The sequence below is a fragment of the Dendrobates tinctorius genome, unplaced genomic scaffold, assembly GCF_039654945.1.
Source record: "Dendrobates tinctorius isolate UK_male_01 unplaced genomic scaffold, ASM3965494v1 ptg000070l, whole genome shotgun sequence".
Classification (NCBI taxonomy): domain Eukaryota; kingdom Metazoa; phylum Chordata; class Amphibia; order Anura; family Dendrobatidae; genus Dendrobates; species Dendrobates tinctorius.
In genome coordinates this window covers 72,600,297-72,615,228 of record NW_027361738.1, presented here as the reverse complement: position 1 = coordinate 72,615,228, position 14,932 = coordinate 72,600,297, and the positions used below count along the sequence as shown (strand labels likewise).

General features: G+C 48.8%; 1 protein-coding gene across 1 annotated transcript in view; it reads right to left on the bottom strand.

The window, feature by feature from the left end:
* The window catches only part of CUBN (cubilin), a 180,968-nt gene that overhangs the window by 108,395 nt on the left and 57,641 nt on the right, over positions 1-14,932 (bottom strand). The window lies entirely within an intron of this gene.

Below are 14,932 nucleotides of genomic sequence, written 5' to 3'. Positions count from 1 at the left end.
CAGGCAGAGTGATACATCACCGCAGACCAGTCCAGTTAGTAAGGAGTCATAGTCGCCCCGTCACCCATATGCAGCAGTCAAGCAGGCAGAGTGGCATAGGAGGACCCACGCGTTCCGACACTCAAGGTGTCTTTTTCAAGGTGAGTGTAACCGGTTCTGTTAAACCCAACTATTTAAACAAAATTCATTAGGAATAAATCTTTACCAGCTGATGGCTAGCGGCAGGAGAACGGCGTGAAGCGGCATGATGACGCGCAGTGAGCTACCCAGAAGTGCTCACCCGTCAGGGTCAGAGTATCCAGAGCGCCTGCGCAGCCAGTGTGTCAAGACGATTGTATAAATGTGTAAGGCGCTTGCGCGACAAGGTATACAAAGCGCCTGCGCAGTCAGAGTATCTCACAGAGGTCTCACATAAGTGCATGACGCTTGCGCATAAGATAGCCAACAGAGGCTAAGAGCATTATCACCAACAGAACAAACAAATGCGCATGCCCACGGACATGAGCCAGTATTGTTATATATGAGGTCTCACATAAATACATGATGCTTGCGCAGAAAATAGCTGACAGAGGCTGGGAATATTATCACCAGCAAAACAAGCAAATGCGCATGCCCACGGACATGAGCCAGTATTGTTATATATGAGGTCTCACATAAATACATGATGCTTGCGCAGAAAATAGCCGACAGAGGCTGGGAATATTATCACCAGCAAAACAAGCAAATGCGCATGCCCACGGACATGAGCCAGTATTGTTATATATGAGAATCATACACACATACGCCGATAAATATAATATATAGATACTGATCGATAAGGCACAATATAATGTGTAATGATTGCACATGAGTATCCAGCGGATGTGCACTGTTTTATTCACAAAGATATAAAGCTGTTGTGCAACAATTAACAAACAAAGGCTATAAGAGTTGATAATGCCCATATAGACAATTGCGCATGCCCATACACATAGTCAGATATTACTAAATGAAAGGCACACGTAGTTGCACCAAAGATGGTAGACATGCTCATGGCTTAATGGAAATGCAGTACATCATGATCGCTCACGAATATGCAAAAAGCATTGACTAGCTCACTGAGGTCTAGAAACACTGCGATTGTTTACACTAATGTGCATGCTTACAAATAAAGACCTCTGTGAGCTAGTCAATGCTTTTTGCATATTCGTGAGCGATCATGATGTACTGCATTTCCCTTAAGCCATGAGCATGTCTACCATCTTTGGTGCAACTACGTGTGCCTTTCATTTAGTAATGTCTGTCTATGTGTATGGGCATGCCCAATTGTCTATATGGGCATTATCAGCTCTTATAGCCTTTGTTAATTGTTGCACAACAGCTTTATATCTTTGTGAATAAAACAGTGCACATCCGCTGGATACTCATGTGCAATCATTACACATTATATTGTGCCACATCGATCAGTATCTATATATTATATTTATCGGCGTATGTGTGTATGATTTTCATATATAACAATACTGGCTCATGTCCGTGGGCATGCGCATTTGCTTCTTTTGCTGGTGATAATATTCCCAGCCTCTATCAGCTATTTTCTGCGCAAGCATCATGTATTTATGTGAGACCTCATATATAACAATACTGGCTCATGTCCGTGGGCATGCGCATTTGTTTGTTCTGTTGGCGATAATGCTCTTAGCCTCTGTTGGCTATCTTCTGCGCAAGCGTCATGCACTTATGTGAGACCTCTGTGAGATACTCTGACTGCGCAGGCGCATTGTATATCTTGTCACGCAAGCGCCTTACACATATATACAATCGTCTTGACACACTGGCTGCGCAGGCGCTCTGGATACTCTGACCCCGACGGGTGAGCACTTCCGGGTAGCTCACTGCGCGTCATCATGCCGCTTCACGCCGTTCTCCTGCCGCTAGCCATCAGCTGGTAAAGATTTATTCCTAATGAATTTTGTTTAAATACATGGATTTTTGTGAGTACTCACCGTAAAATCCTTTTCTCCGAGACGCTCATTGGGGGACACAGAGACTGTGGGTGTGTGCTTCTGCCGTCTGGAGGCTGACACTAAGTATACAAAAAAAGAGTTAGCTCCTCCTCCGCCGCATACACCCTCGCCCCCAGACCGGGCGTAACTCAGTTTAGTGCATAAGCAGTAGGAGAACGCGCCTTAAACTCAGGCAAGAAATTATACGTCTGGAAAAGGGACCACCCTGATCCTTACATAAGGATTTGTATAACTCAAAAATAAGCAAAAGCCAACTGGCTAGTAGGGTGGGTGCTGTGTCCCCCAATGAGCGTCTCGGAGAAAAGGATTTTACGGTGAGTACTCACAAAAATCCATGTTTCTCCTTCGTCTCATTGGGGGACACAGAGACTGTGGGACGTTCTAAAGCAGTCCCTGGGCGGGATCTTAGCTCACCCAATCCATGCTATTTTGCGCCCCTGATTAGAGGTGCGCAACTGCTGCCTGGAGAATCTTTCTTCCCAGGCTTGCATCCGCGGATGCCTGGGTATGTACGTTATAATGTTTGACAAACGTATGCAAACTGGACCAGGTAGCTGCTTTGCACACCTGCTCCGCTGAAGCCTGGTGTCGCAGTGCCCATGAGGCACCCACTGCTCGAGCCGAGTGTGCCTTGATCCCTGCCGGAACCGGCGTGCCACTGATTTGATAAGATTCTTGGACCGTCAGGCGAACCCATCTGGCCAAAGTCGCTCTGGAGGCAGCGAGCCCCTTCCGCCGCCCTTCTGGAATCACGAATAGAGAGTCTGTCTGGCGGAAAGGCGCTGTCCTTGTCACATACCTCCTAAGGGCTCTTACCAGATCCAGGGTGTGCAATGCCTTTTCTACCCTGTGCACCGGTGCCGGGCAAAACGAGGGTAAGACAATGTCTTCGTTGATATGGAATGCCGAGACAACCTTCGGCAAGAAGGGAGGAGCTGGCCTTAAAACTACCTTACCCTTATAAAAAGTCAGGAACGGCAGTTTACAAGATAGAGCCGCCAATTCCGAAACCCGCCTAATAGACGTTATAGCTACCAGAAAAACGACCTTCCTGGACAGGTAAGGTAAGGAGACTTCTTGTAACGGTTCGAAAGGAGGCTCCTGAAGGGCCCTGAGCACCAAGTTCAGGTCCCATGATTCCGTCGGTGCCTTATAGGGGGGTACTAAATGTGCGACCCCCTGCATAAACGTCCTAACCTGCCAGACCGAAGCGACCTTTCGTTGGAACAGCACCGACAGGGCCGAGATTTGCGTTCTGAGCGAACTCGGAGCCAATCCTGCGTCCAGCCCTGCCTGCAGAAAAGCCAGTACGTTGGGGATCGAAAAAACCAGAGGAGCCACTCCGCGATCCCTACACCAACGGAAAAACACTTCCCAAGTCCGATGATATACTCTCGCCGAGGAAGGCTTTCGGGCACTCACCATCGTGGCCACCACATCGCGCCTGAATCCTGCCTGTGTTAACAGCCAAGATTCAATGGCCACGCCGTCAAACACAGGGCCCCTAAATTCGGATGGTAGATCGGCCCCTGGGACAGCAAGTCCGGCCGATCTGGGAGACGCCAGGGTACGTCCACCACTAGTTGAACCAGATCTGCATACCAGGCCCGCCGAGGCCAGTCTGGGGCCAGCAGAATTGCTGGAACCTTCTCTCTCCTTATCTTTCTGATGACTCTTGGAAGCAGAGGTAGCGGGGGGAACAAGTACGGGAGACGAAACTGGCTCCACGGGAGCACCAGAGCGTCTGCTGCGATTGCCTGCGGGTCGAGGGATCGAGCGACGAACCTTTGTACTTTGGCGTTCTCTCTGGATGCCATAAGGTCCACGTCTGGTGTCCCCCACCGTTGGCAGATCTGTTGAAAAACCTCGGGGTGCAGGGACCATTCCCCTGCCGCGACCCCCTGTCGGCTGAGAAAATCTGCCGCCCAGTTTTCGACTCCCGGAATGTGCACCGCTGAAATTACCACGTGGTTTTTCTCGGCCCAACGCAGTACCAGCCCAACCTCGCGCATGGCTGCTTGGCTGCGCGTGCCCCCTTGATGGTTCACATACGCTACTGCTGTAGCATTGTCCGACTGAATGCGCACCGGCCGGTGTCTCAGCAAACGCTGAAAATGTTGCAGGGCCAATCGTATCGCTCGTATCTCCAGAATGTTGATCGGGAGAATTACCTCCCGAATGGACCACCGCCCCTGGGCTGTGTGACTCTGGAAAACTGCTCCCCAACCCTGCAGGCTTGCATCGGTCGTCACCACCAACCACTGTTCCGGGGGAAAGGGTTTCCCCTGGACCAGAGACGAGTCGCGAGTCCACCATCGGAGTGATCGTCGGACCGGCGGAGACAAATTGCACCGATGACTGAGAGATAGCAGCCTTCGGTCCCATGCTGACAAGAGCGCATGCTGAAGCGGACGGAGATGGAACTGGGCAAACGGGATTGCCTCCATCGCCGCCACCATTCTGCCCAACACACTCATGCCGTACCGGATGGATCTGGAGCCCGGCTGTAGAAGGTTCCGTACCCCCTGTTTGATCCTTCGCGCCTTGTCCTGAGGGAGGATCACCAGCCCCTGGGAGGTGCTGAAAACCATGCCTAGGAATACGATTCTCTGGGCTGGAACCAAGGACGACTTGTTCCGATTGATCAACCAGCCTAGACGGGCCAGGGTATCCAGCGTGATACTGACATTCTCCTGGCACGCCTGAAACGACGGCCCCTTTACCAAAAGGTCGTCCAGGTAAGGTAGTACCGTTATGCCCCGAGCATGCAGGATGGCCATAACCACCGCCATTACCTTTGTAAAGACTCTGGGGGCAGTGGCCAGACCGAAGGGCAGAGCAACAAATTGGAAATGTCGCCCTCCGATCGCAAAACGCAGGAACCTCTGGTGTGGAGGAAAAATCGGAATGAGTAGATATGCATCCTGCACATCGATCGAGGCTAGGAACTCCCCTGGATCCATGGCTGCAATGACCGAGCGGAGGGATTCCATCCGGAACCGTCTGACCCTGATGAATTTGTTCAGGATCTTTAGATCCAGAACTGGCCTTACTGTCCCGTCCTTTTTGGGGACCGAAAACAGGTTGGAGTAAAAACCTTGCGTCTCTTCGCTTTCCGGCACTGGGACAATGACCCCGTTGCGCTGTAGCGTCATTATGGCCTGTAACAAACCTTCCGCCTGCGATTCTGTTCCGGAAAGCCGGGAACGGAAGAATCGTCGTGGCGGGAGTCCGACAAACTCTATCTTGTACCCGGACGATATCAATTCTGCCACCCAAGCGTCGCGTGCCACTGCGACCCAAACGTGGCTGAACCTTAGTAGGCGTCCGCCCACTCTGTCGTCCGTAGGTACGAAGCGCCTCGAGTCATTTTGCTGGAGGCTTTTGGGATCTGGCCCCCCCCGTTCTGGGCAAACGGCCTCGGCCTCTACCCAGCGGATTGGCCCTGTAAGAAGATTGCCTTTCCTTAATCTGACCATCGTTCGCGGAGGTGGATGCCCTGGCCGAAGTCCCCCTCCAGGGGCTACGAAAAGGCCGAAAACGCCTCTGCGTCTGCCTGAATGCTGGCCAAGTCCTCTGCTGCGGGAGGAAACTCCTCCTCCCCCCTGTGGCTTCTGAGATAAGCTTATCAAGCTTCTCACCGAACAACCGATTGCCTTGAAAAGGCAATGAGGTCAAGGATTTTTTAGAGATAGAATCCGCTTTCCACAATCTCAGCCATAATGCTCGCCTGACGGCGATCGCATTTGCTGCTGCCACAGCAGAACACTCGGCCGCGTCCAGAGAGGCGCTGATGAGATAATCACTTGCCCCTGATATCTGATTTGTCACCTCCAAGACCTCCGCGGGCAGATCCCTGTCTTGGAGGGCCTTATGCAGAGCGTCTGCCCATGAAACCATGGCCTTAGCCACCCAAGTAGCCGCAAAGGAGGGGGCCAGAGCCGACCCTGCTGCCTCATACACCGAGCGGGCAAGCCCCTCTATGAGGCGATCAGTTGGGTCCTTGATAGAAGAACCGCTGGGTATCGACAATAGCGATCTTGATGCTAAACGTGATACCGGTGGGTCCACTACTGGCGACTCCACCCATCCTTTATGGAGTTCAGGAGGAAACGGATACTTTGCTTGCAGCGCTTTTTGCATTGCAAAACGCTTATCCGGGTGTTCCCTATGTTTCTGGACTAGATCCTCGAACTCCGGATGCGTGGCAAACTTTCTATGCGGTCGCCTGGTCTTCTTGAAGGAGACCTTGTGACCTGAGGCCGTGGACACATCGTCCTCGATCTCTAATGTCTGGTTGACTGCCTCAATGAGGCTGTCCACCGAGTCTTGATATCCCAGGCTTTCTGGATTCCAGGCCTCCTCCTCCTCCTCGCCCTCATCCTGCTCACTTCCTGAGCTCGGCGACGGGAACGAGATACCCTAATACCCGCCGCCGAAGCCCCAGAGGGCCCGGCCAATGGGGAACGAGCTCTCTTGCCATGAGCTTGTCTGGTGCTGGAGCGGCCCCTAACGGACGGAGGGTCCTGAGACGTGGACGAGCTGTCTTCCGCTGGCAGACCACCATCCTTGTCCCTGCCCGGGCCTCGAAGAGACTCAATTGCCCTTGTAAGGGACATCATAGAGTGTGATAAAGACACCGCCCATTCTGGGGGGTCCTGACCCCTGGGCTCTGCAACAATGGGGGGCTCCTGGGCTCGCTCCGACTCGCAGGCTTCACAAAATTTACCCGGCTGCGCCTTAGGCAGCCTGACCCCACAGGAAACGCAAACAGCGTATAGGAAAGAGTGAGCTTTCCCTTTGCCAGACATATTGCAAGGTAGGGTAGGAGGAGGAGGGTAACCCCTTCCTTGACTACCAGTGCGGCACTCGAAATGGGGTTGCACTCACCCACCGGTAACGTCCCACCTTGCGTCTCTTCCACGGGGCGTGCGGCGTTACTCGCCGGGGACACTTGCGGTGCACTCTGGGAGAGAGGCGGCAGGGCTTCCGGCCGCACTCCGGCGAGGAAATGCAAGGAGGGGGAGGGGGGCGGAGCTCTCCGGTAACTGTGCGCGCCCGCCGTTCTCCGCCCCCCGTACCGGAAGTTAGTGGGTGGGGCTTCCGACTACCCCGGAAGTCGGCGGGCGGGGCCTCGCGCGGAACTCACGGACCTCCCCATACAGTGGGGGCCGCGGCCGCCCGCGGGGCTTCTGGCCGCACTCCGCGTGCGGCGTTACCCGCCGGGGGCAGCGCCGGGTGAGAGGCGGACTACCTGGTCCCGGTCTTCCTATTAACAAAGGTGAGCCGGGCCGCCGTGGGGGCTCTCTTGAGGTGCTCTCAACCCCATCCCTGGCAGGGAGGGGGAGGCTACTGGTACCGGGACGCTTCGATCCCTTGGCTCACCTGCGCCTCCAACTCCACCCCTGGTCTCACTACCTAGGGGTGGTAGGGGCATTAATGAATTCCCACGCTGCAGGAGAGGAACAACGTGGAGGATCGCTCACACGTGCTCGCCCGTTGGGGTTTATGGGGAAACCGAATCCTCTTATCAGGATGCGTTTCTTTAAAAAATAACAAAGAAAAATGGTTGTCTGGGGAAAAGTCCCAGATGTGTCCCTCGGTGCGGGAGAGGAAACACGTGGAGGGCTACTCACACGTGGTCGCCCGTTGATGATTTGGGGAGATCGGACCCTCTCTATAGGATCCGTCGCCCCTATCTTATCTTCATAGAAAGAGAAAAAAAAAAAAAAAATCTAGTCTGGAGCTCCAGACTGCGTGTGCCTCCATCAGACACTAAGCAAAAAACTGAGTTACGCCCGGTCTGGGGGCGAGGGTGTATGCGGCGGAGGAGGAGCTAACTCTTTTTTTGTATACTTAGTGTCAGCCTCCAGACGGCAGAAGCACACACCCACAGTCTCTGTGTCCCCCAATGAGACGAAGGAGAAAGTTGGGTTTAACAGAATCGGTTTCACTCACCTTGAAAAAGACACCTTGAGTGTCGGAACGCGTGGGTCCTCCTATGCCACTCTGCCTGCTTGACTGCTGGATATGGGTGACGGGGCGACTATGACTCCTTACTAACTGGACTGGTCTGCGGTGATGTATCACTCTGCCTGACTGCTTGCAGACATAAGAATGGTTTTTTGTACCGTGCTATTCTTTTATCCAGTGCTTAGGAGCCCATTATACACTAGGTCCTGATTTGGGGGCTGGTTATTATTATATTTTTTCTCCCCCGTTAAGAAATGTGGCTTTACCTCTGATATTAGGGGGCCTATATTAGCAGCATACTTGCATTATTTTATATTTGCTTGTGTGATATTTTATTATTAGCAGCTAGTGGCTATATTAGTACTATGACCATCTTATATTCTGGGGACTACATTTGTTTCAGTCCCTTGGATTTTTTAAGTGTTTTTAAACTGTGTGTTGTGTTTTTGGCTCAGTAAAACAATCAACTATATTTTGCTATATATATATATATTGGTATTTTGTGTGGTGATCCTAAAAAACTTTTTGCATTGTTCTTTCTACTGTGCTCTAGGACACTTCCCAAAGACACGTGCAAAAACATTAAAATTGGATTCTGATATCAGGACCTGGCGATTCTCCAGAGACGGGGCGGTGCTGTGCAGATGCCGCTTATTTCCTGCTGCAGGAGCGGCCTGCCACACACCACTTTTTCAGGAAGTTTCATTTCCTTTTTTAACCACTGTTTTTACTGACATTAGGTGCTCAGTTTCTCCCTAAAAGAGGTTCTGCAGCAGCTGCATTGTGGCCATACAGTGGCCTAACATGAAGCTTATAGGACCCAAGAACTCCAACGTGGCCCCAAACTGTCACCTGTCTTTTATAGTATTGGTCATCTCATACGCTCCAAAAGGAACTTTGGACTTCTTCTAGGTTCTAAGACCTGGGTGCGGTCTCCCTGGTAGTTATACTCTTGCTTGTAAATGAGGTTCTGCAGCAGTTAAGGTGTGTAATATAATTAAAGTGGACATCAACAGTGATCGTCTATCCTTAAGGATATATTAATCATATTTTTGGAGCTCCATCCAACACCCGGCACCCCATTCACTTCAATAAAAGCTGAGGTGCAGTACCTGAGAATGGCCACTACATGGTGTACAGAGCTGTAATGATGACACATCTTCATACACTTTGAAGAGGGAGTGCCGGGTGTAGGACCCCCTTTGACCTATGATATTGATGACCTCTGCAAATGATAGGCCATCAATATCTAATTCCAAAATTAAATACCTCCCAACGTAATTTCTAAGGATATCAGCAGTCACCTTTATGTGACCGGTATAAGCTCTCATTCATGTGATTTGTATGGTCTCCTGAGATCCCGGTGACTAATGTGGGGCTATATCAAGGCCATCCCTGAGACCTCAGTAGAGTAATTTGGGGCTATATCAAGGCCATCCCTGAGACCTCGGTAGAGTAATCTGGGGCTATATCAAGGCCATCCCTGAGACCTCGGTAGAGTAATCTGGGGCTATATCAAGGCCATCCCTGAGATCCCGGTGACTAATCTTGGGCTATATTAAGGCCATCTCTGAGACCTCGGTAGAGTAATCTGGGGCTATATCAAGGCCATCCCTGAGACCTCAGTAGAGTCATCTGGGGCTATATCAAGGCCATCCCTGAGACCTCGGTAGAGTAATCTGGGGCTATATCAAGGCCATCCCTGAGACCTCGGTAGAGTAATCTGGGGCTATATCAAGGCCATCCCTGAGACCTCGGTAGAGTAATCTGGGGCTATATCAAGGCCATCTCTGAGACCTCGGTAGAGTAATCTGGGGCTATATCAAGGCCATCCCTGAGACCTCAGTAGAGTAATCTGGGGCTATATCAAGGCCATCCCTGAGACCTCGGTAGAGTAATCTGGGGCTATATCAAGGCCATCCCTGAGACCTCAGTAGAGTAATCTGGGGCTATATCAAGGCCATCCCTGAGACCTCAGTAGAGTAATCTGGGGCTATATCAAGGCCATCCCTGAGACCTCGGTAGAGTAATCTGGGGCTATATCAAGGCCATCCCTGAGACCTCGGTAGGGTAATCTGGGGCTATATCAAGGCCATCCCTGAGACCTCAGTAGAGTAATCTGGGGCTATATCAAGGCCATCCCTGAGACCTCGGTAGAGTAATCTGGGGCTATATCAAGGCCATCCCTGAGACCTCGGTAGGGTAATCTGGGGCTATATCAAGGCCATCCCTGAGACCTCGGTAGAGTAATCTGGGGCTATATCAAGGCCATCCCTGAGACCTCAGTAGAGTAATCTGGGGCTATATCAAGGCCATCCCTGAGACCTCGGTAGAGTAATCTGGGGCTATATCAAGGCCATCCCTGAGACCTCGGTAGAGTAATCTGGGGCTATATCAAGGCCATCCCTGAGACCTCGGTAGGGTAATCTGGGGCTATATCAAGGCCATCCCTGAGACCTCGGTAGAGTAATCTGGGGCTATATCGAGGCCATCCTACATGTGATGTCTCCACTGTGGAGGGAGTTAACCTCTCTATATTGTCTTCATGTCCTGCCTATGATTTTATCCAGACGTATCGTTGTGATCAAGCACAGAACAGTCTTTTATTCTAAATTGCTAACAGTAAAAGTCACATTGCTCTGAGCTGGCAGGGTGGGGTCAGCCGCAGATTTTTTTTTTTGAGATCACAAGAGAAAAAAAAAAAAAAATATAGAAGTGAGTCATTCATTACCCGGCTCGCATGTCTGAATGCAAACCATCGCGAATCTGAATATTTTGAGATTTTATTTTTAACATATGGCATGCTCGGCTCTCGTAAGGATCAGGACTTCATTTGCACGCAGAAACTTCAAATTATCCGCAAGATCAAAGCCGCTGTGTAAAGTAATAAATGGGAAAGCTTCCTTGGCCGCTAGTGAGTCGTGGTTATTAACTATTGGTTTGATAGTGGATCGGGGGGGGGGATGACAAAACACATAAATAGTAACTGTAGTCTGCTGATCCATCTTCAGAAAAGAAACTTGCAAACAATATCATGGGTCCGCTCCTAGAGGAGACTGATGGGATGCAGATTTTACTAGTCCTGTGCAATAGTTGCAAACTTAGCACCCGATTCATCACTTAAGTCCCTTTTCATTTTCTTTCTCATCTGATATTCGTGGACGTCTTTTGTACCAAATTCTTCAAAAGGGCGCTTGTGGTTCAAGAGTTTTGACCGAATTCAAAAATCTTCTTTATTTTTGTTTTTAACCTTTTTTTTTCTGACATGTTTAGTGCATTTTAGCGTGTTTTGCAAAAATGATGCAAAATTTGTTTAAAAAAAAAAAAAATATTCGGGCCTACATAAAATCACTCCAGGGAGGGGACTGGAATACATTTAAGCAAAAATTTTGTGACTTTGCAAAAGTCGCAATTGATGAATCGGCAGAAAATATCTGGAGACCCAAACCGCACCCATAATGGTGAACGTAAAAGCAAACAAAACTTTCTGCTTTCTTCTGCAGTACCTGGCAACTTTTCCAATAGTCCGGTAGGTCTCCTTTTTTAAGACGGGTATCTTGGACATTACAGAAGAGCTAGCAAGCATGTGATGAACGCAAGCAGCCCTACAAGAACTACGTTTATTATGGGACTGGTATGGGCACTGATGTGCTGTGGCCATTATTCAAGGCAGTATAGAAAACAGCTTACAAGCGTGCTCTGTGCCTAGGAGACTGCCACCTCTGACAGACTGAAGTGGTGGCCGGTCACCTAGGCAATGAGCTCTAAAATATAAAATAAAAAATTACTATGTAGTTGTAACTAAATTTGATTTTTAAAAAGAAGTAAACAGCAAACTTGCCTTTTTTTACATTCACTTTGTAATTTCATCCAGTTAAGAAGACGAAACAAGCACTTTAATGAAACATACAAGACACTCCCTGCATCTTGTAGTTACTTAGTACATTTATAATAGTAATTTAGTCTTTTTCTACAGTACGAAACATATACACCTCCAAAGTCCTAACCAACAGAGATTAATGTACTAATAACTGGAATATAATTTTTTTCCGCCTTGGTACAGTATGTGCTTTTTTTAATTGGCAAACAATTTTTTGGAACATTTGGCAACTGCTTTAACTAAAACGTGCCCAGTAGGGCCCACCGCTACTGATTTACTAGTACAGAATGTCCATTTTGTTAAGGATTTGTGTTGGTTTTGCTGCAGAAACAGATGGCGGAAATTCAGGAAAAAAAAAAATCTTAACGCTTCTACTACTATAGAAAAGCAGGCACTTCTTTTCCAGTTGTTCTGGGAGCTCATTCTCACCTCACTTTGTCACCTATTGGCAGGGTTTTTCCTGTTTACCTACCCAAGAGGGACAATTTTGGATGTAGCCACAAGCCTAGTCGCCAAAATATTAAATATAACTCGGTAGATGGTGAGTAATTCTGTCTTGGAAAACTGCATGGTGCCACATTTTCCATTACTATCTAGTCACTAAATTAGGTGGGATTTTCCAAACATGGACTTCCATGGCCCGTTCATCACATTAGGCATTAAATTCACGCTGGTCAGGATCCACTGATCGACAGTACCTTTGACCACTTTAATGGGAGCGGTTGGAAGAGTTCCCGCCTTTACTGGAATCATGTATGTTCTCCACGGGGTTTGCATAGATTTCCCAGTTTCCGCTGACACACCAAAAAACATGCTGGATCACTGGAAATCCCACCTCTGGGACCCCCACTAATCTTGAGTGGTGTAATTGGCTACTGCTGTCAGAACCATAGACAACAAATGTAGTGGCAGCACACATCCTAAACCTCCCATCCACTCAACCTAGAGACACAGGACCCCCGTTCTCATGATCGGTGGGATATCAAGTAATCGGACATTTATCACCTATGAAGACCGGTTATAAATTGTGATTTGGGACAACCGCTTTCATTTTTCTCCAATGAAATGGTCTCCACTAAGTGTGTCTAGGGGTTTATATTATAAGCCCCACTGGGGACACGGACTTCTGTGAATGATGAATTTGTACAGCGCTGCAAAATATGTTGGTGCTACAACGGAGAACTCGGCAGACTTCCTTGATAAAGGCCCGAAGGGCTGAAACATTGGAATATACGGTACTTTGCCTTACATGGGTCGGTTAAATAAATTCAAGTTTATCACCATTTTCATGATTTTGTGACGAAGGTTTTCTCAGTAGGTGCTCGGTACGCAACAGGAAATTAGAAGGAAAGGAAATTACCTTGTGAAAATTTCACTTTCGACACTAAGCCCCATAATTATCAGAAACTTCTTGTTGTTTAAAACAGCAATCATCTCTTTATCATTACTGATAGGTGTCACCTATATATACATAACACAGAATCCCTCATTCACAAAAGGTGATGGTGACACCCCACTCCTCCCACCTCCCAGCGCAGTGTCGTCTGCACAGATCACAGAGCAGGCCCACAACATCCTCTCATAGACGTCCCGTAGTTTTGGCTTACAAATACTGATGAAAAATACTGACCAAAATGCTTTTGTGCGAACGTGGCATCAGAAGTGCCCGGTCTGTCGACAGATCTTTCTTTAGCCCTCAAAATTTCAATTAGTTCTAGACAGAAGTATCATTATGCATATTAATGACTATAATAGTAGTGGAATGCCGCTTGCAAACTAAGGACACTTGCTTTTCATTCTCTGGACGGTAGCCCAAATTTGCTGAGGTTTCGAGGCTGGTAAATGTGTACATCCTGCCGATGTGACCGCAATGACTCAGTTTCCTCATCCAGACATCAGCAGTTGTATCACTTCACTAATCACACGTGTCCTATTAATGAAGGATGGGGCAAATGTAGCTGTGCAGAGTTCCATAGAGGAATGAATGATAAAGGTCTTCTGTGTTACCAGTAAGCTATTGTGTCTCCGTTATTAGCCGGGGAAGACTGCAGAACTTCATCTCTTAAGACTGTCTTATTACAAAATCTGAGACATTTTTAAACCTAGTCAATCGATGTCGGCCCATTATTTTCCTTGCCCTGTGTCACTTGTGGCCACCAAATATACAGGAAAGTAAGCTAGCTGTATTTACTAAAATGGTGCCATGTTTGCCTGGGAGCGCTGCTTTGAAAGGGAAATGTTGATGGGTTTCCTGTTATACATTATGCTATTTTCCCACTGATGATAATTTTTCACAAAACACCTCGGGTCCAAGTACTCAGCTGAGAACGGTCTCTTCTTGTTTGCTTGGGCAGACTCTTGGTGCCCGATTCATCAGGCCTGGCAATTCGTACGTGTGCACCGCAGTGAGAGGCACCGAATTCTTGAAAAATCAGAAATTTGACACATCCTTCAACTGCCGTGTAACACCGCCAGTAGATCCTGGAGTACATTTCTGGCGTAATGTATGGCACTTTAGTGATGTACAGATTTAGGAATTCTTCAGGTGCACTTGGGTATGTCCCATCCCGCCCGGCACCATTCAAGCTTCTAAAAGATGGCAAAGCTGGCCGGGAGTGACGTGAAAACGCTAAAAGTTACGAAACCACCTTGATGAATCTGGCTCGCAGGCTTTCTGTTGACTCAATCTTCAGTCTTTAAAGGGGATGTCCATTTCTCAGACAACCCCTTCTGAATCCCTCTGTTTCCCCCTATACTCACTTCCAATGCCGGCACCATTACAGCAGTGCAGGCACTGACGCTCTCAGGGATCATGTGTCATGTCATTCTTATGTCACTCGATCCCTGAGTCCAATCAGAGCAGATGTCACTGTCTTCTACTACGGTCGCAATTAACATCAGGAATTGGGAGCCGTCTCTCACTTTGTCCGGATGTGTTTAGTTGTCCGCAGTAGAGGAGAGAGAAGCCAGCATTGATTAACCTCTGGGATCGCATGACGTAATATCACGTGATCCCTGGGAGAGCCAGTGCCGATACCGCTTGAACAACGCTGGCACTGGTGGCGAGTATAGA